This window comes from Amblyomma maculatum, chromosome 1, assembly GCF_055883805.1.
Source record: "Amblyomma maculatum isolate TAMU_Amacu chromosome 1, ASM5588380v1, whole genome shotgun sequence".
In the NCBI taxonomy this organism is placed as follows: Eukaryota; Metazoa; Arthropoda; class Arachnida; order Ixodida; family Ixodidae; genus Amblyomma; species Amblyomma maculatum.
In genome coordinates this window covers 156,504,967-156,528,554 of record NC_139344.1, presented here as the reverse complement: position 1 = coordinate 156,528,554, position 23,588 = coordinate 156,504,967, and the positions used below count along the sequence as shown (strand labels likewise).

The window sequence follows — 23,588 nt, the reverse complement described above, 5'->3', positions numbered from 1 at the left end:
TTTTCTTCGGGATACGACGGACGGATCCGGGAAATATTTTTCAGAGGTACGGCGGACGGACCCGATCGGTAGGGTTCTTCCGACGGACCCAACGCATTTTTCTCCGATATGGGCCTTGGGATCCGTCGGGAAAGCCGGACGGACCCGAGATCCCCAGATGGGCGCCGTCTGCTGCGACCCGGTTGCAGCAGCGAAATGCTTCCTGCAACCCATGACGTCTTATCCGGTTTAAGAAAAACGTCACGTCCGGCTATTGTTTTGTGGGTAGGTGGCTGTTTTTAGTAGCAGAATGGCTGGTCGTCGGAGCCGTGGGAGCTGCGTCGCCGTGCCAGCCGTGCGCTCTCGTGTTGTACGGTACGTAAGTAATCTTTTCTATTTTTTAGATATTTCAGTATGCATGTATTGAGTCATTGCCCGCTGTCTGGAACTCTACATTTAGTTTTCAACTTCCCTGCGCCCGAATGTTCTGTTGACGACCATTGAGCCTGCTTGGCCGGCAGTGGGCCCGAACGGCCCAAAGGTGTATTATAGAAAGTTTCAATCGAAAGCTCAACGTAGTTCGACACCAAGGAACATACGGTTAAATACCGTTTATTAGGCTAACCGCACGAAAGTCTCAGTCATGTAAAACACGCCTGACTACCAGTCTTGCGTGCGCCTGAAAACGGCGGGAAACTTGGGTAAGCTTTCCTCAGCGGTCTGAATGAATAGTTAATGATTGTAACGTCTTTGAGGTGATGGAGGGACCTAAGGAGATACTAGGACATGACAAAACAACGCGTAGAAGCAGGAAAGGCGAGGATCATACAGGCCTGTGTGGGAAGCTTTTGTTTCGGTGCACCACGACGTACTAACCATTTGTGCGACGTGACCCTTTGTGTGACCCTCATTGCTCTGACGCTGGGTAGAATAATGATTTCATACCTCATTTTATGACTGCGCACTGTCAAGTGTATGCAGGGCCACTTTCTAATTACGGTGAGGTAAGCGATTTCGCCTTGTGTTTAAAGTGCATCAACATGTACATACTTGTCTTAATTTCTTTTGTGTGTGTAAACATCGCTTATAAGCTGACGTCTAATATTTGGTACGCAGGGACCTTCCTGATATGTGTTTTGGAGTCTAGCATGGGCTTGCTGGTTGCTGAGGCTGAACAAATGGGACTATGAAAGGCGGAGGCAGCCTATGCTCCAACGCCACAAGGTGAGCCCTGTACTTAATTTCAAAACAATTGCTGTGCCACCGGGACTGGTCATTTGTTTTAACTTTTACATGGGGAACATGGCGCAGGTCACCAGTTTGCATAGGGTGCATGAATGAATCGAACAAGCAAGCATCCCTGCAGCTGCGGTGTCCAGCTTGTAGTTCACAGCCTTTCTTTCTCAGCTGCAATTAATGCATCGCAAACAGTGTGCAATGTAACAGTTGATTCAGACTAAGAAAACCAGACTAGCTCCAAAAACAAACAAATGTTTGCACGAGATGGAAGATCAAACCACGCTATATTGTCTTCTCGATTCGCTGTGAGAAACTAGCAAAGCTGCCTTCTTTAACGAATGGTATTCCTGCACAGATTGGTTGTGTCGCTTTTTTGTGCGTGTGACAAAGTTGCTGCAAGAACTTTATTTATTTATTTATTTATTTGGTTACTATCAGGGCCGTTGAGCAGCTAAAAACAGTGACAGCTTCTCCGGGCACCGATATGCCTACCATCCGATTGTGGCAGGGTTGCTTCACATTAATCAAAGCAGCCTAGCAAATGAGGCTCACTGTACCAGCAAGAATTGTGAGCACGCCCTCGCACTCACTTGCTTTGTCATCTCCTGCATCTTCTGGCGCAGCAGCGCTGGGCAGTCTCTTTCTGCTCATCAGAGATGATCCTTTTATGCCAGGGGTCTTGGAGCACGGCCAGCGAGCTGCGTGATGCAGTCTGCCCAGCTCAATTTTCAGCCGACGTTTTGAAAGCATTACCACCAGCCCTAATTTCGAACTAAAATAAGCTCAGACTTAGTACCTAGTTAGTAGACATTCATTTTTGAAAAGGCGTTGACCACTTAATCTGCATGAACTTTCATTTGACATCACTATGCCTTCAAAAGCAAGGAGCCGGACATCCTGCCTTTTCTTTTATTTCCAAGTGTGCTTTTTTTTTCTTGCTGAGGATTATAAGTGTGGTATTTATTAACAGGTATGTCATTTCAGTACCTCTCTCCTAGCGATCCTGAAGCTGCTTTTGTCCAGCATTCAAGCGGAAAGGAGCACACGTTGCTTTTCTTTTGCAATAATCGAAGGGCTTGGTCTGGAAAAAGGAAATTTTGCTTATTTTTGTTCATTTTATCGTTATTTATTGTACTTTGTTTCCTATTGTTTTGTTATTTTCTGGCTCCTGGGTCATGAGAGAAAAGGCTTTGTCAATGCGGCCCACGTAGCAATATGAGTTTGAGACCGATGCCCATAATGGCGTGGCTATCAATGGATATTTCATAATGAGTTTGTCTAAGGTAATTGTCAAGCAAAAAACTACCATATGCCACTGGTCGGCCCGGACCCACAACCTCCGCATCATGGTGTTAGAATAGAAGTGCGTGAGCGGGCTGCTCCGCACTGAACAGTAAGTGGCGATACCGATGCGCTGATTTCTGTAGGCTTCAGAGAGACTGCGTTGACTGTTGGTGGCCGCGGGTTCGCTGGTTGCCGCAAGGAATGACAGTCAGTTCTCAACTTTCGCTGACGCCCCCGCTCCACGTTTTTCTTCGATCATGGTATATTCTAAGTTGTAATGTAATGTGGAAAAAGGTGCATTGTTCTCCACTGCGATACAGGCTACGTATTCTGCAATGAAAAATGTCAGCTTTTTTCGGTGCGAAAAGATGTCGAACAGCTTCAGCTATGGTGGCCGGCATACCAAGATAGGACCGAGCTATACAGTCACTGTTTGTGAGGGGCATTTGGAGCCCAGGTTTGTGTCCAAAACATGGATGACAGAGTTAAATGGGCATGAGCTGCAAAGTGTTGCGCGTTGCCAGCAAAGGAAGCGGTCCCCACGATATTCCCTGCCGGCCTTGCCTACCTTTCAGACTTCGAAAAGTAGAAAGCAACCCACTGAAAGGCAGCCCCAGGAACCGAAAAAATAGAAGATCATCAAACCTTGTGTAGAAGTGTCAGGTGAAGGTAGCACGTGCTTCACACGACGCTGCGTGGGCATGGGCCGGCCCAAAAGCCGGGTGCGGCTCAGCCCACGGGCCGTCTGGACCAACTCATGAACATATTTGCTGGGCCCGGGGTGGGCTTAAACGTGCGGGCCCAATCCGGATTCGGGCTTGTACACAGAGAGCCGATGTCCGATTTATAGTCACTTTGTCAGAGTAAAATACACATCCGCGGCATCGCAGCAGCGAAACGGATGAAATAACCATGGTACGCTCCGAGAAAAAGGTTTAATCTTCATAGCTTATTTATTTACTTATTACGGCACCGCGGTGGCTTAGTCATTAAAGCTCTCGAGTACTGAGCTGGGATACCCTAGTCTGATCCTAATTGGGAGACAGCATTTCGGTCGGAGCTGAAAGCATGGCAGGCATATGCTTATAGATGACAGTTTCATTGAAGAACCCCATGTGGCCGAAGTGATCCGAACGCCTGTGCTACGGCGTCCTCATACCTTGAGCCGGTTTGGGACCATTGGGACCATTACTCCAGACATAGCTCTTTGATTTTTTGATGTCATGTACACTTTTTTTTTTTTTTTTTTAGAAAATTCAAAACCAAACGTAGATATGGTTTTCATTTTGAGCTGTTGATTGGAACGTCTCATAACAGAAATAGCCGCAAAGGCTTGATAGAGTTTAGAAATCTCCTTGACGTTGAAATAAGATAAATCAATGTTTAAATGAGTCAATTAATGTCGTACACAATTAGACATGCGCCGGCCACATTAAACGATTCAAACGAATATATGAAATTACTCCCCTCTGTGACTGAAGAGCAGCAGTCAGACACCGCTCTTGCATGTTTTAAAGCGTAAAATGCCATGTGCGGGTTACTCTAGTGTGGTGCAGAGTGGCGTTCGCCTAATAAATTAGAGTAGCGCTGGATGAGGCTGTTTCAGCTATCAGCGAGCACAGACAGTCTGGTCTGCGATAAGGTTCTTCCGCATATGATCAGTTTTGTATACCACTGGAGACTAGGAACTGGAAACCTCATACAAACCACTGGGAAGGGCCAACGTCTGAACGCTTTATGAGATGTGGCCTTTTCCAAGGTTGCTGTTCAACACTCGGGACGCCTCAGCCACAGATACAGTCTTGCTGCCGCAATGGCGCCATCTTTCTCGAAAGGGGAAATTGGAGGCGGGGGGGACCTTCTACATGCAGAATCAGCGAACAGCATTGCAGCCAGAACACCTGGCGGCGGTGCGATAAATATAGCTATGATATAACAGCACCTCTTGCACACCACAGGGCAGACACGCTGCCTGAGCTTCTTGTCTTTCTTCTACCACCGTCGCCTCCAGTTCACAGATACATTAATTCGAGAAGAATATTGGCTTTCTCTTTCTTTGACGGAGGTGATACCTACGCTTGACGAACGGCCGTTTTGGCATGGCGTGAAGACTACATACGCATCCAATTGGCTACTTTGCGTTTCCTCGAGATTTTAATCAGTTATATCTTGCTGCACGCGGTGTCTAAATATTAAAGCCTCCTCACAAGAAGTGCGATTATTTTTTTTTTTATTTTTTTTTTTTTTTTTTTCCCGAGGCCCCCTCGAAAGTTTAGACTTGGTGGGGAAGGAGAAAGCCGCTGTGGCAGTGTAAAGGGCAGCACACGAGGAGCTCACTGACTGCCGGCGTCTCACAGTCTGGCACACACCTGCGTCGATCGGCGTCTGTCTGCGTCCCATTGTCGGGGGCACTCCTGCGTCGAACCATGTCGAACACGCCACTGCGCGCCGTCGGCAGGACGAATTGGAAAAGCGTAGTGTCTGGGCCACACCGTCTGCGTTGCAAGGGCCGTTGCGCGCTGTCGGCCAGACTAAGGGGATGACCGCGTGGCCGGCTTGAGGGTACTGACCCAGGCGGGAAGACGCCAGGATTCACTGGAACCTTTTTTTGTTTCCCGATGGCCCGACTTGGGCTGCTGTCGCCGTCTGGCCAAACACCCCGCGTTCCTTTCCGGTGGGGAATTCTTGTCACAATAGTTGAAAGCGGCAGCTCTCGCGCTCGTCTTGTTGTCGCCATCCTTAACAGGGGACATGGCTCTTGAAGCTATTTTTCCTGCGTTTTTCAACAAATTTGATAAAACCTGGTATTCTGATATAGTTGCACTGATTTCAAATATATAATTATGTTTCCAATTGGCCAATTAGTTCAAAAGATAAAATGAAATTGTTCATAATTTGCGGGAACAATGAAAAAATAACCACACTGCAAAAAATTCACATGAACACTTTGCTAGGTACTAGAAAGCATAACGAATACAGTGTTATGCGCACTTTTGTATAACAAATATTAGCTATGTTATAGCAGTTCAGAATTCACTGCTCCAAATGTGAGTGCCTTCCTGTCTGATTTAGAGCAAAATTGAAAACTTTGAACTGCTATAACATCGCTAATATTTGTTAAAAAAACAAATGCTCCTAACATTGTATTCATTACGCTTTCTAGTACCTAGCAAAGTGTCCATGTGAATTTTTTTGTAGTGCTGTTATTTTTTCATTGTTTCTGCAAATTATGAACAATTAATTTCATTATTTCTTGAACTAATTGGCCAGTTGGAAAAATGGTTGCATGTTTGAAATCAGTACAAGAAACTGAATCAGAATGCCAGGTTTTATCAAATTTGGTCAAAAATTGGAAAATAACTGTAAGAGCCATGTCCCCCCTTAAACAGAAGCGGAATGCAATACAGCTGACATATTTCGTGGTGTGTTTAGAGACTGTAAACGGCCTAAACTAATACATTCTTTTTCAGCGAATTTCTAACAGTGTAGAGTTATCATGGGAAGACGAAAGAGTCACACTGGCTGTACTGCCCGAATCCGTGAGTCTCACTGCCTGTCGGAGGTTGGGCACACTACGAGCAGTGGCGTGCCGCGCCGGCGCGGCTCGTTCATACACAACCCTTCAGACACCATGCTCCACATCATGTTCTACTTGGCACTTGCTGTATTTCATTTTAAACCAGCCAAAAGATAAGACAGAGAATAGAAGCGAACGAGATGAGTCTGGCTTCTCTGTTTCTTGTCTTTTGGCTGGTTTAAAATGAATGATTACCAACTCGCCCAGTCGTTAACCTTGTTGCTGTATTTACAGGGCATTGCCACGTCTGCTGCTGTGGTTTAGTTTAGCACTGGTGAACGCTGTCTATGTTGGGATACATGCAACATAAATAACTTGAAAGTAAAAGATTGCACAGCCATTATTGTGGCTAGTTTGTAAAGCATGGGATGCATAATGTGGAGGTCTCGGACCTCAACAGTGGCATGTTTCTTGTTTTGTTTTCCTAGTTTGCAATGAGTTATTTCTCATTTGAGAGTAGATACACTGCTAATTACCGTTCATCACCAATGCAGATTTTGTTTTTATTAGTTAATTATATGCTTTCCTCAATTTCATTCTGTTCGTTTGCATACCTGTGTCGTAACAGGGCCTTTATATATTTTTCCTTTTCTGCTAAATAGAAGAGCATGAGCCTCTCATAGCCTGTGTTGCTTTGGGACATTAAATCTCATAAGCCAGACCAGCATGAGCCTCGTTTCTGGCAGTCGTAGATCTATTTCATTGAACCTCTTTGTTAATAATAAGCTTGTCGAACATACGTCAGACAAAAACATACAGTATTATGGGTGTGACACCATGAAGGTGTCAATCATTAGAAATGTCACAAATGTTGGGCAGGCATGGGGGGCCTATCATTAACATGTTAAAATTAAGGAAGCTCCGGTGCCACTCAATCGAAAACATGAGAAGCCACTGACAGAAAGCCATGGAGTAGGGCATCTGAAGGAGGAAAGGGCTATCCTTTAGGGCAGTCTATCCTTACTGAAGGGATTACTGACCAGTGCCTTGGAAATTTTATCAGAACAGGCATGGGATGAAAAAAATTATATGCACAAGAGAGGGAGTGGAAATGTGCTGCTTATTGATGTGAACTCCGAACTAGTCTAGTGGTGCTTGAGCACATCATAGTGTTATAGTCCACATTTCTCAAGCTAAAAGAGTCATGTTTTTAGTCAAACTTATCGTTCGGGCATCAAGTATAGAGACAAGCATTGCATTTTCTGCTAGTTTGTTACAAATTGTTGCTAAGATCATTTGTGTTATTTTAAACATCTGTACATGTTTTGGCTGTTAGTCTTGTATTTTCACCAATGCATTGATCTTTGAATAAAAAGGAATCAAATAGGTTATTTTGGTATGTCAGTTATAAAAAATTCAGCTAATAAAATCATTTGACTTTAGAACGTGCTCCAAAACAATTTGAATGCTTCAAAACTTCCGTTTTATAGCTTCAAAGTGCTCGAGCCTGCTTCCACCTCTCCAAGTTGGTTTGTGGTTCAGGTCATTATTGACAATTCTGCATGACTGAATTGATGTCTTCAATTTGGAGTTTTGGGGAGGGTTGCATCCATTGGGAAGAGTGAAAAATGCTGGCCGAAGATAAGGAACGCTGCATTATGAAAGTTCCGATTGCTATTGGGCAACCATCTCATGGATGATGGCACTTGAAAGCGTTTTGACTGGAGGTACTCGCACTGCTTGGGCTAGGCCAGTGCAGCATTTCATCTTACAGGAGCATATGCACCTAATTTTGGTTGCATTTTGCTTGTTAACGACATGCAAAACAATACTCTGTACAGATCATCACCTGGTTTTTATCTTCAACCGCTAAATAATTTATAATTGAATTTTTGTCTTATCTGTTTCAGGGTGTCTATACTCCATTAACACACTGAATGTTAGTAGTTCTGCTACTGCACTTAGTCAAGTGTTGGTCTCTGTTTGCAATATTTTTTAGCTGCTTTGAGAAGTATGATGCTCATGGACAGCCTCCTTAACAACATGAACTGGTGTATTTGTGATGAGGACCATATATCAAAGACAGCCAGAGGATTTATGATGCTAGCATTGTAGCAACTGTTGTGGTGCTGTAGTTCGGTGAGGGATTTGGCCATCTTGTGGTTGTTGCCTGTTTGCTGTGGCCACCGTCAAAGTAAATAGCTATGGTCCTGTCACATAGTTTGAGAACTTTTTGTTACTTGTATGGAAATTACTGTTTGGCACAAAATGACTTATGGCTGCCATCATGTGCGTTATAGAGGGCGAGAAACTACATTTCGGTGGAACAGTTCCTCATTCTTTTTCACAGCCCATAGGAAGGATTTCGCAAGTTTAGAAAAATGAAATGTTCACAGCTGAGTCAGTCGCAATTCTGGAATCATGCTGTGTAGTCGACAAACGCTACAATCCGAGAGCAACGCATGTCGTCTAATGAACAGTGCAAGCGAAACTTCTTGGATTCAGCAGCAAATGAAAATTTGCGCACATGGTTTTCAAGATGTCTCAATGTTTATTTATATGCTTCACAACCTACCAAAGCCCGCACGCTTGCGTTATACCAAAGCACAATCAGCTGTCTGTTCTGGTGTCTGCGGCCAGTGTTGATAACTTCATATCAGTTCTTTACCACCCATGGTGTCCATTTCTGCTGTGCATGTGCACTGCAGTGATACATTGTCACACGCATGCAGAGAGCACTAGTACTGGCCTTACTTAGGGTAACCTTTTTGCTGTTTTGGCTTTTCTCATTCTTGAGCTATGCTACAGGGTGCACACTTTTCTTTTTGTCTGGTTCCTTTGACAAGTCATGAATTCAGCATTTGTGCTTCTTTCCTTTTTGAGGGTGTAGTGACCATATGCAAATCCACTATTAGAATATATGAGCTGCGGCATAGTCTGCAGTCCTGTTATCTTTTTATTTAAATTTGGTACGTCTCTGAGTTTCTCTGGGTGTTTTGTTATTGTTCTGAGCTTGCATTCTTTTGTTTTTTCTCCCCATGACAGCCGATCCTGCACGTGACTGATACTAGTCGAGAGATCACAACAGCTGCCCACATTTCAAAGCATGGCATTCCCTGGCCCAAGTTGACTGCTCCATGTGCTACTGGCAGAACAGTGTACTCACAAGTCTGCACTTCACTTACGAGCGTAATGGCAACACACACACGTTGGCCATAGCTTCTGTGTCAAAATAAAGTATTCCTACTTATGTGCCTTTTCATTCATTATTAGCACACATGATTGGAGTAATAAACACTCCAGTGCCAAAACACCATGTTGACACACTCATTTATGTTTAGACTGCCTACCTTCTGCATTACTTCCCTTTTGTAACCTACCTAGAAAGGTAAGTATTTACTGTATGTGGCATAGAACCACATGTATTTGTTATTCCTTTTGAGACTGGAAATAATCCGCAAAACCAGTTAAGTAAGAAAAGTTCACAGATATGTTTCGTAGACAATTTTTAGAGGTAAGCCCAATGAAGATGTTTCGAACTGCAGACAGGGACTGATGATAAAAAGGTAAAGTGGGCGGTGTTTGTTGAATTGCATAAGATTGGTTATTGGTTTAATTCAGTATTTTGCAGATGAGCAGCAACTTTCTCAATTGCAATGCCCTTGTCTGTGGGATACTGACACCCATACTGTCACCTCATGTAATGCTCAAACATTTGGCAGTGCTAATCACTTTACTAAAATATTGAAATCTTGGCCCTTCAAAGTGAATTGTGTTCAATAGCGAGGTGACATGCTTGTAGCAATGAGATCCTAACCTTGGATACCCTCTCAATATGCTATTGCTGTGCCTCTATGCTACTGAGATGGTGAGGCAGCATACTAAAAGGGCATAAAAAAAAGCGTGTGCAGTAATTCTTTGCATGTAACAATAGTTGAAGCCCTCGCCTAATTTAATGTGACTGCATTAAAAGGCCATATTTACCAAATAAGGCAATTTGAGCGACAAGGATGAGTGGCAGATAGTATGACCGGATGGATTGGTCTGTGTGATGTGGGGACCATGGTATGGTCCAGCTGCCTACCAAAGCAGCTCCTTTGACATGAGAAAAACTCATTGCTTTTCAGAATCCCAAGTCAGATGTGTGAGTTGGAGTTCATTTACATAATGTGGTAATTAGTAATTTTACAAATTGGTGTGTGTGATAAAAGCGCAAACTAATATCGGTGAATCAACAAGTAGCCAACTAAATGTACAGGGATGAGGATACAGGAGTCTTAAATGCTGTGGCATGTTTTCCTAAAAAACGGTGCTGCTGAACTCCCGAAATATTTGTTGCATTTGCTCAATTTAGGTGTATTTCAGTTTCTGGTATAACCTTTCCCACACCTTTAACCTTTAGGCACAGTAATTGTAAGTAAAATCGGCAGTTAAAGAAATAGCATAGTCAAGATGACAGCGTTCCAAAAAATTGAGAAATGGTAATTAAGGTACGTATAGCAGCAAAAGTTGCTACACTGTACCATCAGCATACACGTGTGATCCCAGCCATTTTTGGAACCATAAATGCAGTATTAACATCAGTAGTTTATCAATTCAGTTTCGGACTATCCTCATGTTTGACAAGATTTTAATGATGAAACCTTCAGCTTAATGCCTCCAGTAGCCTGAGTATTCTGAAGCATAGCATTGTTGCCTTACTTAATTACTTGGCACACTTTCCAATTTTGCAGTGAGAAATTTTCTTAGCTTAAAAAAGTGAAAAATTTGGCAGTACTCTGTCAGAGACGAAGCAAGCTCTTGGAAAAGGAAAATAGAGTAAATGTCTCCGAGTGGACACCCCATGTGCACTGTGAATGAAACTAATGAGCAAAAAAAAAAAAAAAAAAAAAAGCATATGCTTTCAAGCAAAGTATTGCAATGCTTAATATTACATAGAATTCCTCGTGAATGAAACTAATGAGCAAAAAAAAAAAAAAAAAAAAAAGCATATGCTTTCAAGCAAAGTATTGCAATGCTTAATATTACATAGAATTCCTCCTGGCACACATAGATTTCATATTTCAAGCTGCCAGTTTCCATCATGCAAGGATGACATCTGCTAGTTTCTATACAGCACATTCGTGCTTTCGCACTGGCAAGCCATGTTTTGCGAGAGGGTACCTTTCTAAGTGGACTCAGCTAGGCTTAACCTTATTTCCATGAAATATATATGGAAGGGTGCTTAAACCAGATGCTATCAGGCTTTAAGTATATAAGGGCCCTGCCAACTACTATTTTTAATAAAGAAAATTTGATATATCTAGTTGTCACTTAGTGTTTGTCATATATACTCCCTCAAGCACAATTAATAGTGGTCTAATCGAGCTGCTTGGTTGATACTAAAAATGAAAACGCAGCACTGACACCAAACATGGATGGGCTACTGCTCAATTAAAACGCCTGGAGAGAGTGCAACGTAAATCAACTTAATCGCTTTCACTTCTTTCTTGTCGACTGCGACGGGGGAGGGGAGACTGCAGAAGACACTGTTGCGTTGTTGGGTGCTTGGTTTTGCCCGCGGCTGCTACGTTTTTGTGACATGGCCATGCAGTCCCGTTCCACCTAGCTTCCACTGGGTCATCGCAATTCAATCTCGACCTCCTATAAAATCGCAACCATGCAATTCCTGGCACGAAGTCGCCTCCTGGTCGAATTAGCATGGCTTACCCTGCTCGAGTCGCCAGACAGTTCGTTTATACACGCTGGCCAACAAAGACCTACGGGATCTGTTGGCTCTTAAATGATCACAACGGAGCACTGCAATGCCGATCGACGCCACGTACACGCTTACGGGCGGCATGCAATTCGTTGCAGCCTCCGCTGGTGCGGGTGCGAGTCGTGAAAAAAGAAACTATGCCGGGACTGCGGGCATTGCAGAATTAACATGCAGTTTCACGGGTTGGTTCGGCTGGAGGCTTTTAATTGTGCCCGTGTATGCGGTGCGATTTCTGCGGTGGTGTGGAGCAGGCAATAGGTAACATGTGGTAACAATTAATTAAGCAGGCGCTGGTATATAACTAATAATACTTTTTAACCAGTCATGCGCACTAGCGCCTCATTTACTAACAGCTATAGGTTTGCTGAGGTCGCAATTATAATATCTATATCAGTTTTTTAATTTTTGGAAACACCATTATCGTCCCCGCTTTTAGTACATGAATTTAGGCCGCGCATGACAGAAAACGAAACCTCTCGGTTGAGGATAATTTAGTACGCGCGGCATATATATGTACGGGTGTACGTTGTACGATCGCTTCGCTAGCCATTCCTCCCGGGCGATCCCGAATATTATGAAAGGAGTGACACCCGCGGCGGTGCGTGGCGCGTATTGAGTCATAAAGATCAGCATGCATGACTAGCATAGCGAATTGCGCTCACCCGCTGTATAGTTTCGGTTTCGCCTGTGTACGGCCGAAACTACCCGAGCAGGTAGCGTAGATGGCAGCGTACTGCTCCGAAGTTGTCACTTGCTCCTTCGTAGCGCCCAGGAGGGACGGCAAGCTTCGAGAGCAAGGTATACCCGCATATATGAAGCGGGCTCATAAGAGAGCCAGGTCATAGCCTCTACTTCTTCGAAAAAATAGAGGAGGCTATGGCCAGGTACGCGCTCGATCATCACAGTGGTTTCAATTTAGCCCGCGCATCAAAATTTCTTCCGCTAAATACGTCAACAGAATTATGTTTTGGGAAAGTTTACACTGATATAGATACTTACATGGGCGTCGGCATGAATCCCTGCATGGTGCCAACAGATTCTTATTCACTGAAACTGCATTGTCAGAACACTTAGTGACATATTTTGTTCATTCTAGAAGGACAAACTCGTGGAAGTTTAAATTTTGGGGCTTGTGTTATTAAATTAAGGAAAAAAGTATGGGATATGGAATAAACCCCACCCTTTACAACCCCCTTTACTGATACATTATCACCAGGTTTGATTTGGTTGTTTAATCTGATGCAAAAATTCATAAGAATAGCAATAAATGGACAGCAGAAGACAATTAAGTAGTTCAGTTTGGTAGTTAAAATCTTAAGGGTCACTGTATCAAATGCTTTTTGAAGATTAAGAAAAGGTAGCTAAATTTATTTGAGTTGAACATGCCCATGCTTCTCATTTAGTGAATCAGTATATACAAAGCATTCCTCATCACCTGATGGGCCAGCTCATCAAGACACAGTAATTGCTTAACTGTGGCTGCTTCCTCTGTGTATGAAATAAAAAACTAACTTGAATTTGAGGCAAAAATTTCTAAGAAAGGAAAAGGCGCGAGTACTGAGTCATCAAAAGTGCCTTAAAATTGAGATACTCACTTAAAATCAAGAGACTTAGCTGCAGTATATGCAGCCAAAGAAGAAACAGAAAAAGGCTTTTGAAATGTCAAAACAAGTGATTTCAATAGCACCCCCAAAATTCAGCAAGAGTACTGGGCAATTTTAGAGTGTATGGTTAAAGCAGAATTCATTTTACCCAAATTTAATACTCAACTTGGCTGTTCTGCCAATGCCAAATTTTTCTAACAAATTGCAACACTTAGAAGCACAAAAAAAGCCTAGCCCTGAAGGCTTTTGCTTTCTTTTCTAGAATGCATTCATACCTTCAGTTAGAAATGTTACCGGTATAGAAGCACGATCAAAAGCGACCATTCAGAGCTTCATTGTAACTATCCAAAATATAAGTTATGAACTGCAAAATAAAACGACCCAAGTTTAAGGTCTAATTGTGTTTTTTAAGTTTCGCTCTCAGCTATGCTGGTCCCTGTAAACCTTTCCTCAACTCTTTAAACTGTACTTCAAGACCTAGTAGAAGTAGTAGTAATAACCTTTATTTGGCTACAAAAGTGAGTGCCAAAGTGGTTTGCAACTTGTAGAACCAGGGCCATCTGTCACTTCGACATGGAGGACTCCAACCAGGTACACCAATTAAAAGGAGGAGAGTCAAGATGAATGGGGGACTGAATGGCAATGGTGCAAAGGAAAAGCAGTGTTCTAGGTTAATGCAAATGAGAGATATAGTTGGGACAAGATGCTTTAGGTGGAAACGGTAAAGAAAGAAATGCACTGGGAGAAGGAGGAAGAAACTTTAATGACACGGAGTATTAGGCACCGAGAATGTCCTGAGTACGGGTCACCAAGGCCAACCAGTCCGTCAGCTGATGCAAGACTAGCCAAGCCCACCAGGTCGGGAAACAAAAGTGCTGAAAATGAAATGTGCCGGGATGGTGAGAAAGTTCATTCCCATTATACGTTTGACATGAGATTTAGTGACAGAAGAAAGGAAGAGGTGTCAAAAGAAGAATGAGATAATATCGAAAATGCCTGGAAAGCAGCTTCATTCATCAAATTGACAGGTTGAAAGAAGCCGGCTATCCGGAACGTGGTGTCATCTCAGTTGCTGAAGGAACCTATAAAAAAATGAAAACAAACAGCAGGGAAGCTATGCCTAACACAGCGGACAGAATACAACAACAAAATCTGGTTGCAATACCCTATCTGCACAGCATATCGCATGATTTGAAACGAATAGGCAAAAAAGTAAATATCGAAGTAGTTTTTACAGCTTCGGAAAAGTTATCGAAGCTTTGTAGGATCACTCAAACTTGTGGTGTGCAGCGACGCGCATGTAGCATAAAACACCCGACTTTATTTGTACCCTGCAGCACAGGTGTGGTGTATGAAATCCCATTAAGCTGTGGGAAACATTACATTGGACAAACGGGTAAATGCCTCAATGAACGGCTCTGAGAACACAATTATACCTATGAAAAACTTGCAAAAAAGAAACATCTGCGATGGAAACGTTGCTTTGCACTGCAGCAGGTGCACAGGTTGTATGCCCTGGCTTCTGCAGAGCTTAAAGCCAGGGCGTGTGTCAGAGACTCCCCCCCCCCGTAATATTTAAGAGGGGTCCGAGATCCCCACAAGCTTGAATTCAAGCATGAGGACTGTAAGAATACAAACCAGGTAACCATTGTTTTGTTCTTGTCAGTGGTGTAATTGGAAGATTTCTTCTCTATCGTTTTAACAGTTTCACATTGAGTATTAAGTTGGTTAATGAGATTATTAAGTTGGTTAAGACTTCAAGGCAGAATATTAGTTTAAATAGTTTAGTCACACAAACAAAAAAACACGGGAAAGAAATTATAACCGAGTTTTTTCTTGGTTGAAGCGCCGTACAGGGGAAGAAAGTAATCATATTTACACAGGTGGAAGCAGGCTCAAGCATTTTAGAGCAGCTCAGGGAGCAGTAATAAGTAACTTCGGAGCAGCTTTGAAGCAATAAAGCGAGAGTTTTGGAGCAATCACATTATGTCTTGGAGCAAGATTCTAGACTCGCTTTTAATAATAGAATTCTAGCTTCCTCACTTAGATCTTTGACTGTCGAATATTCCGAAAAAAAAAAAAAAATCACCTCCAGTGTCGAACTATTTCAAACGCTATGCGTTTAGCGCAATACCCGTACTGCAAAAACGCCGCGGGACGGCATGCGGCCGCAGCACTTGTACGGCAAAACCAGTCAAAGGGTTAAATAGCAGCAAATGGAATGCTGCCTTCTACACTTTATAATTGAAGATCGTTTAACTAAGAGATTTATACTGTTTTGTAAGATTGAAAGGTGGACTTCGCCACTTTGATGCACTCAAGTATTGCCACTAGTTCGAAGTTCACATCAATGAACAGTACATTTCTGCTTTCTATCTTGTGCACATTCTTTTTGATCCTGCGCCTGTGCCGATAAATTTCTGGGTACTGGCCAGTAACGCCTTCAGGGAAGATAGGTGGCACTTTAAGTATAGCCTTTTTCCCCTGCAAATTCATTACTTTATGGCCCTCTGTGGCTGCTCAAATTATTGCTTGAGCTATCTTAGTTTCACCACACTGGCGATAGGCCCTGTATGACTTCCCAACACTTTTGAAAACACATTTAGTGACTGGCACCTAAGTGGCATCACCTCCATAAGAGTTCCAAGTGTGCTTTTGTCTGTCGTAGGCATGACAGGCTAGATGGTGAAGCACATGCTTGCATTCACAGCAGAATCGCTAGAAACAAACCGTGTAGTTCGTTGCAGCTGGACAAGTTTCCAATGGCTCGTAGTCATCATCATCGGCCCGACTATACCAACTGCAGGGTGAAGGCCTCTCCCATACTCCTCTACCTGTGCTAGCTGCATCCACTTTACTCCTGCAAACTTTTTAACCTCATCCGCTCACCTAACTTTCTGCTGTCCCCTGCGACGATTTGCTTCCCTTGGAATCGTTTATTACCCTAAGCGAACATCGGTTGTCCTCTCTACGCATTACATGCCCTGCCCATTTCATCTTCTTGATTTCCACTAGAATGTAATTAACTCAAGTTATTTCTCTAACTCACTCTACGTGCTTCCTATTTTTTAACGTTACACCTACCATTTTTTATTCCATAGTCATCTGCGTTGTCCTCAACTTAAATAGAACCCTTTTCGTTAGCCTCCACGTTTCAGCTCCATAGGTGAGTAAGTGTAAGATGCAACTGCTGTATACCTTCCTCTTGAGCAATACCGGTAAGATACTAGTCATAATCTGAGAATACTTACCAAATGCACTCCATCCCAATCTTATTCTTCTAGTTATTTCCCTTTCATGATCTAGATCTGCGGTTACTACCTGTCCTAAGTAAACATATTCGCCTACCACTTCCAGTGCTTCGCTACCTCGTAGTAGTTTGGTGCGCCTGCTTCACTCGCTGATCTCATTTCCCTCACCACAGGCGATTCAAAAGGCTGGGAGTAGGTGCTATATCAAGTGCACAGAACATTTTCCGTAACGAATTCCTCAAATTTGCTTATAAGCAAACATTATGCTGCATACTTTTCTAGTATATTAAAATTTTATACGTATTAGGCTCGGGTGAGATGCATTACACCTCTGCTACCGGTGTGCTGCCATCGTTTTGACTACACCAGCCACGTACCCTGTATACAGAACTCGTAACAGACCATTGCCCAGCTGCGCTTCTCATAGTCGCTTAACTTAATCGTCTCGGATTGAGGTTCTTGCTGTCAATACCAGTAATGGCCCACTGTGCGGCAAAACCGTGCTCCACTAAATTTAATGTCAGAACATTGATGCAGTCGAGTTGGAGCAATTTCGGAGCAGGGAAAGCAGGCTGGAGCAGAATGAAGCAAATGGAGCAGCACTTCCACCCCTGCATTTAGGATGAATGCAAAGAAAGGAATACTGCAATCAAATTCTAAGTTCATTCTAAGTTCAAAAGGCAAGCCACCATGTCAGTGTTATCACTCAGTATCCTAATTTCTAAGTTCAATATCACAGGAAAGACAATTGTGCCAAGCTCAAGCTTAACACCGTTCAACATGATCCAGTTACATATATATATATTCCTGCCGAACATAATCGCAGTTCCCATATTGTAAGGAATCTTTATCAACCATGCTTTTATTTATGTGTTTATTGATACCTCAGAGGTCCTAATGCGAGACTTTAGAGAAGGAATGGGCTTGTGCACAGTGATAAATGGCGACAGGCTAGTGGTATACATGGCTATGATTAGACAGGTTCTTCGATGGCAGTATTGAAGCTTACAGGATCACTGATGAGGGATGATTCCAGTTGTGAACAGTGCTTGCGAAGATTGACTCATGAAATGTAGTTGTGCGGGCATGCGGTGAAACGCCACTTTTACGATGACCTGTGCGAGGTGTTCTATACACAGGTTAGCCGAGACGACTGCCATGAGGTCTTGTATGAAAAGCTTGTGATAAAGGCAGGGGCATGAAGTACAGTGACGAGAACAGAGACTGTAACAGATTTCATGGCAGAGATGCTGAAGGAGTATTCGAGGGAATGAAACTGGTGGCATGGTTTTGAACAGGCTCATAAGGTTCAGTAAAGTTACAGTAGTGTGGATCAACTATATGATTGGCATATTAAAGTTGTGATCACACAAGGGTTTTGTAATCTAGTAATTTTACACAAGAAGTAGTGTGGATCAACTATATGATTGGCATATTAAAGTTGTGATCACACAAGGGTTTTGTAATCTAGTAATTTTACACAAGAAGGTGCCAGCCATGGGTAGGTTACGATAGAGGTATCCAACAGTTCTATTAGAGTAATTAGTTACATGGCTTACAAGGCAAGACAATGTTAAGCCATTAGTGAGGTGAACACCAAGGTACTTAAACGAATTCTTTGAAAAAGTAGTACTAGTGTTAATTTTGTAAGTAGGATGTGTTGTTTTGGCAGTGGTGAGAAGAAATCAAGTCTAAAGCTTCTCAGGGACGGAGGCCACACAGCACATCACTATTGTATGCGAATTAGATATAGATATAAGGCAGAAGCGTCGGACGAGTTGGTTACAGAGCAGCGAAGTACACAGTCATCAACTAAAATGTGGATGGTAGAAGTTACAGAAGGGAGATCGTTAAGAGTAAGGGACAGTGCTTTGTGGAACACATAGCTGAAAGAAAACTTTGAAGATGACTGGGTATTAGCAGTAACAAACCGCGCGCGGTCGGTCAGAAAGCCTTGGATCAAACTAGTGGATAGAGGTTTGTTCAATTCAGGCAGCTTCAGCAGAATGCGGGCAACGTGAAAAATGCGTGCAGACAGGCGACGCAACTTGGGAAAAGCGGTAAAAGAAAAGCGAGTTCCGAACCTGCTGGATATTTTTTTCGAAGTTAATATTGAGATATATTGAGGGCGAAAGACACCACTTAGGCTCCATCTCTGTGCGATTCAGGGAATGTAGGAACGGGTGAATGCTAAATATTTTTTGCACACACTCTTGCACATTACGCGAACGCGCACACCTCGTGAATAACGCGAAATAGAAATGTCCTTTCGCTAAGGCAGTTCAGGGAAAACTGCTCGCAGCTTCGAAAAGACCAGTTTTATCTGGAGTGCCCGGCATTGCAAAAGAAAGAGCACATAAACGCCCTTCCAGAATCAGCCAAGCGATCACATAGGGTGATGACATAAACACCGCAACCTTCAAAACGAAAGCCAAGACCACCTACACGTTGAGAATATTCTTCTTCCATGGCAGCACAAACCAAATCACGATCCCCATACACAGGCCTTTTACATACGCTCTTGGTTTCTAGTACGCCACACTGTGCACCATTCATGCTTCAAAAATAAATCCAAGACGCCCTGTTTGTGAAGCACCACGCAAATATGATTTGTTGCAGAATGAACGAAGAAACCGACGGGGTCCGCAAGTAGGAGCACTCTTTCAACTTCCGTGGATGCACGAAGCCTCTACTGCGTCTATCGCCTCTGTCGTTACTAACGTAATCCATGAAGAAACTGCGAGATGAGCACTGAGGCACGAAATGTGCACGGCGCAAAAATCGCGATTCACACGACCACCCATTCTAAACGTCGTTTACAAACACACGACACGTGATCTGCCTCGGGCTTTCCTGCAAAAACCCCAATCCGAAAATAATAAACAAAGCCAAGCCAATCCATGGGTTGCAATAACGATTTGCTTATTTTCACCCGGTTGCACCAAGCTTCTAGCTTATTCCAACCGGGTCGCAGCAACGCCGGCCCCCCAGATGTGGTTGTAGCAACAACACGGTAGCCATATGTAGCCAAATCGAAGTTGGTATGAGGTGTACGTGCGAGGTGCAGGAAGTATGTACTACTGCATGCGATAAATGTGAAATTACAAAGAATAGTACAGTGGAAAGAATAGTGCCTAGAATGGGTGATATACTACTTGATGGCATGATGATAGGTTTACGTGAGTTGGACCGCGGCAGGGTCGCAAGCACGACCAGCGCAAGCGCATGTAATCGCAGTGTTGACAGCCAGCCCGCGGCCCGCACGTCCGCTCATTTGGTCCTCGTTATCATGTGGATTAACGTCTACGACGGTCGTTATGTAGTTTTGATTCTTCAAAGTTTCCTCACTTCTATCTGTGATGAGATGCGTCACGTAACGCATCGCTTTCTGCTCGCATTGAGGTTTGGTGCTGCAAGTTCTACGTAGTCGCTAAAAAAGCTGGGTGCCGCCGGCGTGTCTCTAGCCCAAGCATCGTGTCATTCGTGTTTGTTGGAGGTGTGGTTTGTGCTTACCGTGAGATGCTGTGATGTACGGATTACGTCCTACTAGAGTGCTGTGTGAGACTACGAAGAGTGCTGTGATGAGTGCGCCGATGTCCGGACGGACATCAGTGTGACCGTTTATGATCGGCGATGTTGCACGTGCATGTCAGTGTTTATTAGGTGCAGTGGTAATTTATTTACACGCGCTGTGCAACAATCAGACGAAAATAAGTCATCGACAATTTGTTAGCCTGCACTACAGAGCTCAAAACTCGGAAAATGGGAATGCACATGATGCAGTTTTCGCATGTTGGAGCTAGTGGACCAAAAAATAAGTGCCCAGCCCACACCGCCGGGATGCGCATTACTACAGGTGAAATGGTTCAGGTTTCTGTAAAATAGCTGCCTGGCACAGCACCTTCCTAAATGTTCAGGCTTTGTACTATTGTTGAAGGCCACTTTATCATTAATAAAAGAACGAATATGCTTTATGTGTTAATAGCTAGTGCTTTTTCAACATATGTTCATTTTTTTTTCGTTTTTTCTTAGTTTCCTTTGTTTTTCATGCTAGAAAAACACAAATAGTACACTTTTGAACTTGTCAGTCCAAAGCTGAACATGAATATCTGCCATGCATGTGACAGCTTTAATGCTAGAAAGGTTGACGTGTATAGCATGTACGTAGACGCTGCGACATCTTAGTGGCACGTTCGGCTACTTGCCCCAAGGTCGTGATGTTTAATGCCAGTGATGGCAGTCGCACTTTGGTGCAGGCGAAATGCAAATGCTTCTGTTTTCTGCAAGATGTCAATGCAAAGTACAAAGCCCGGGCAGTCAAATTAGTCTGGAGCTCTCCACTACTGTATTTTTCATAGCTACATATGTCACTTTAGAATGTGAAACCCTACATGCCACAGGTAGGCTGCATTGTTTTTTAGATTTTGTAACCTCTCATCTATGTTTTGCAACATTTGGCTAATTTTAGTTCTCAAACAGTTGTTAAAGATGAAACCAAAGCAGTTCTTGGCATGGTTTCCTGCTTGGATTAATTTGCTAATTGCAGTTCTTTGAAACTTGCATCAATGCTGGACAGTTCAAATAGCAGGCAGTTGAATTACAGAAATGATGTGGATCGTGCATATCAGTTCGGACAAATGGAAAGTAATGGTCCCCTCCTTGCATGCATAGGTGCCCTTAGACAAATACTCGGGTGTGTGATTGTGACGCATATCAAGGGTCAACAGAAGGCCATGTGGAGCCAGTGTGATATTCTTCATGAAGGCTAAAGTAGAATTGTACAACAGCTGCTGTACCATGCAGAAAAGAATTGATCATTTAGTGTATGATTAACTGACCATGAATAGCATCTTACTCAGAGTATGATGTGATATATATCTGGTTTAGCATCCCAAAATAACTACGGCTATGAGGAACACGATAGTTGAGGGCTACGGTATAATTTCGACCACCTTGGGTTCATTTACATGCACTGACACCGCACGGTGCATGACGGCCTATTGTTTTGCCTCTATTGAAATACTCCTGCTCTGGCTGGAACCAAATCTGCATCTTTGGGTTCAGCAGCCAAGCACTAACTACTGAGCCAGCACAACGGGGCCAAGTATCAAAATGCATGCCATTACATTTCCTTCTAGCCTGTGGTCTTCTTCACAGAACTAATGTATACAAGGAAAAGTAAATAGCAAGAAAACACTAGTTTTATTGCACATTATATTCACATTTCAGCAAACATTCTCTAGGAAAAAAATTCTCATAATGTTTGCATGAAAACCATGAACATCTTACAAAAACAAAACAATGCACTTACTCCACTGCAATTATTAATGGGCAAGGTTGCATCTATGCTACTACACTGCACGTATCGCAAAACCACAAGCCCCAGCTGCTTTGGCCAATCACTTGATGAAACTAACGGAGACAGATGTCGCACACCGCAGACTGGTCGTCTCGCAACATATCTCTGCATATGTTGCATTTCAATTTCATGCCTTTCCACTTAGCTTCAACTGTTGCCAGCATTACTAGTCACCCATCTTTTCTGAAATTTCTTTTTACGCTGTTGGGATCAGCATCCTTGTTAACGATGGTCTCTGGAATTTTCGATGCTATCATTTTCACATCTTCCTCATCTGAAAGAATGAAGGAAAGACAAGCTTTGAGCAGAAAAAAAAATTAGGGAGACTCCTAATCTCCACCTGTAAGGGTATGGTGTGCCAGCGTTAATGGTTCTTGTCTGCAGATCCCACTGTGAATTCCTGTTAATTTACATGCCCTTTGCTACAAACATAATTACTAATTCCTTAATTCATGTCTCTGTTATCTCAGATATACTCATTAGCATACGGTCGTAGGCTGCCCTGTTAGGTGATAGACAACCTGGCATAGACCTCTGTAAGCCTCAACCTTTCTTAATTGGAGCTGAAACGTCCCAGAACATATTTCAAATACAACTTTGTAAGCTTGACTTAACAGCTCCTGCCATGTCGTGTGGCCTCGTGACATTTGGCTCGTGGCACTTTTGGCTTGTGCACAGGGGTCATCTGTTAAGTACTGGTTAACATGCATGAAAAATACATTTTCACAGAAACTGGTGGTAAATGGTCAAGTGGTGCACTGCAGATTCTGAAATGTATACCTATATGCATGCAAGGATTGCATCATCACATAACATGATCAAGAGTTCTATCAGTACCTGTAGTTACATAGCATTTCAATGCCCATTAAAGGACCACCTCAGACAATGGTTGTTGTTACCACAAGACCTGTTCTAACAGCGTACTGACACCATTCCACTGAGCGATGGACATGTATATGCATACCCTAGATAGCTCATGATTGTGGATCTCATTTATTTCTATGACTTCCAAGGAGTTCCTGTCATCAGAAACCCTACACTTTACGAAATCGGGACAGTTGTCTTGAAAGAAATAACCAGGTTACCTTGACGCAATGCTAAATTACGGAGGGTGAATATGCTGCATGAAGATACCAAGAAGCTTCTACAAAGAAAGGTGAGAGTGAAATGGCAGGATTTTTGAAACATTGAAATAAACTACAAACTATACTTGTCAAACCTGTCATTAAGGAATGGAAATCATGCTGTAATCAAAAACACAACATGGAGGCCATTTTAGGTCATCTTCACAAAAGTCATACCCACACCTCACACACAGCTCAATACTTATGAAAGAGGACAAACCAATATGAAAAGAGTGTGGAGATGAACTAACAATAAACCATATTTTTCACGTGCGCCAGAGTCGAGAAAATAAGAGGAAACATTTTGTACAATTTTGCAACAGATCCCTTTACATCCCAGCATGATCCTAGGAAATAAGAGAATAAGTGTCCTGTTTAAGTTGTTGCGCATTTCTCTTATATACTATGCAGAACCAACTAGCCCGACAACACGCTCTTCTGAACTGTAATCCTAGGAGAGACGTGCAAATTTC

General features: G+C 43.0%; 1 protein-coding gene and 1 long non-coding RNA gene across 5 annotated transcripts in view; both read left to right on the top strand.

Annotated features, from left to right (window-relative positions):
* The window catches only part of LOC146204713 (ileal sodium/bile acid cotransporter-like), a 179,342-nt gene that overhangs the window by 105,975 nt on the left and 49,779 nt on the right, over positions 1-23,588 (top strand). The gene's annotated exons all lie outside the window — the stretch shown is intronic.
* LOC146204714 (uncharacterized) lies at positions 256-9,274 on the top strand. The gene is made up of 3 exons (XR_014702880.1): positions 256-354; positions 1,096-1,203; positions 9,065-9,274. It is a non-coding gene; the product is annotated as an uncharacterized LOC146204714 (long non-coding RNA).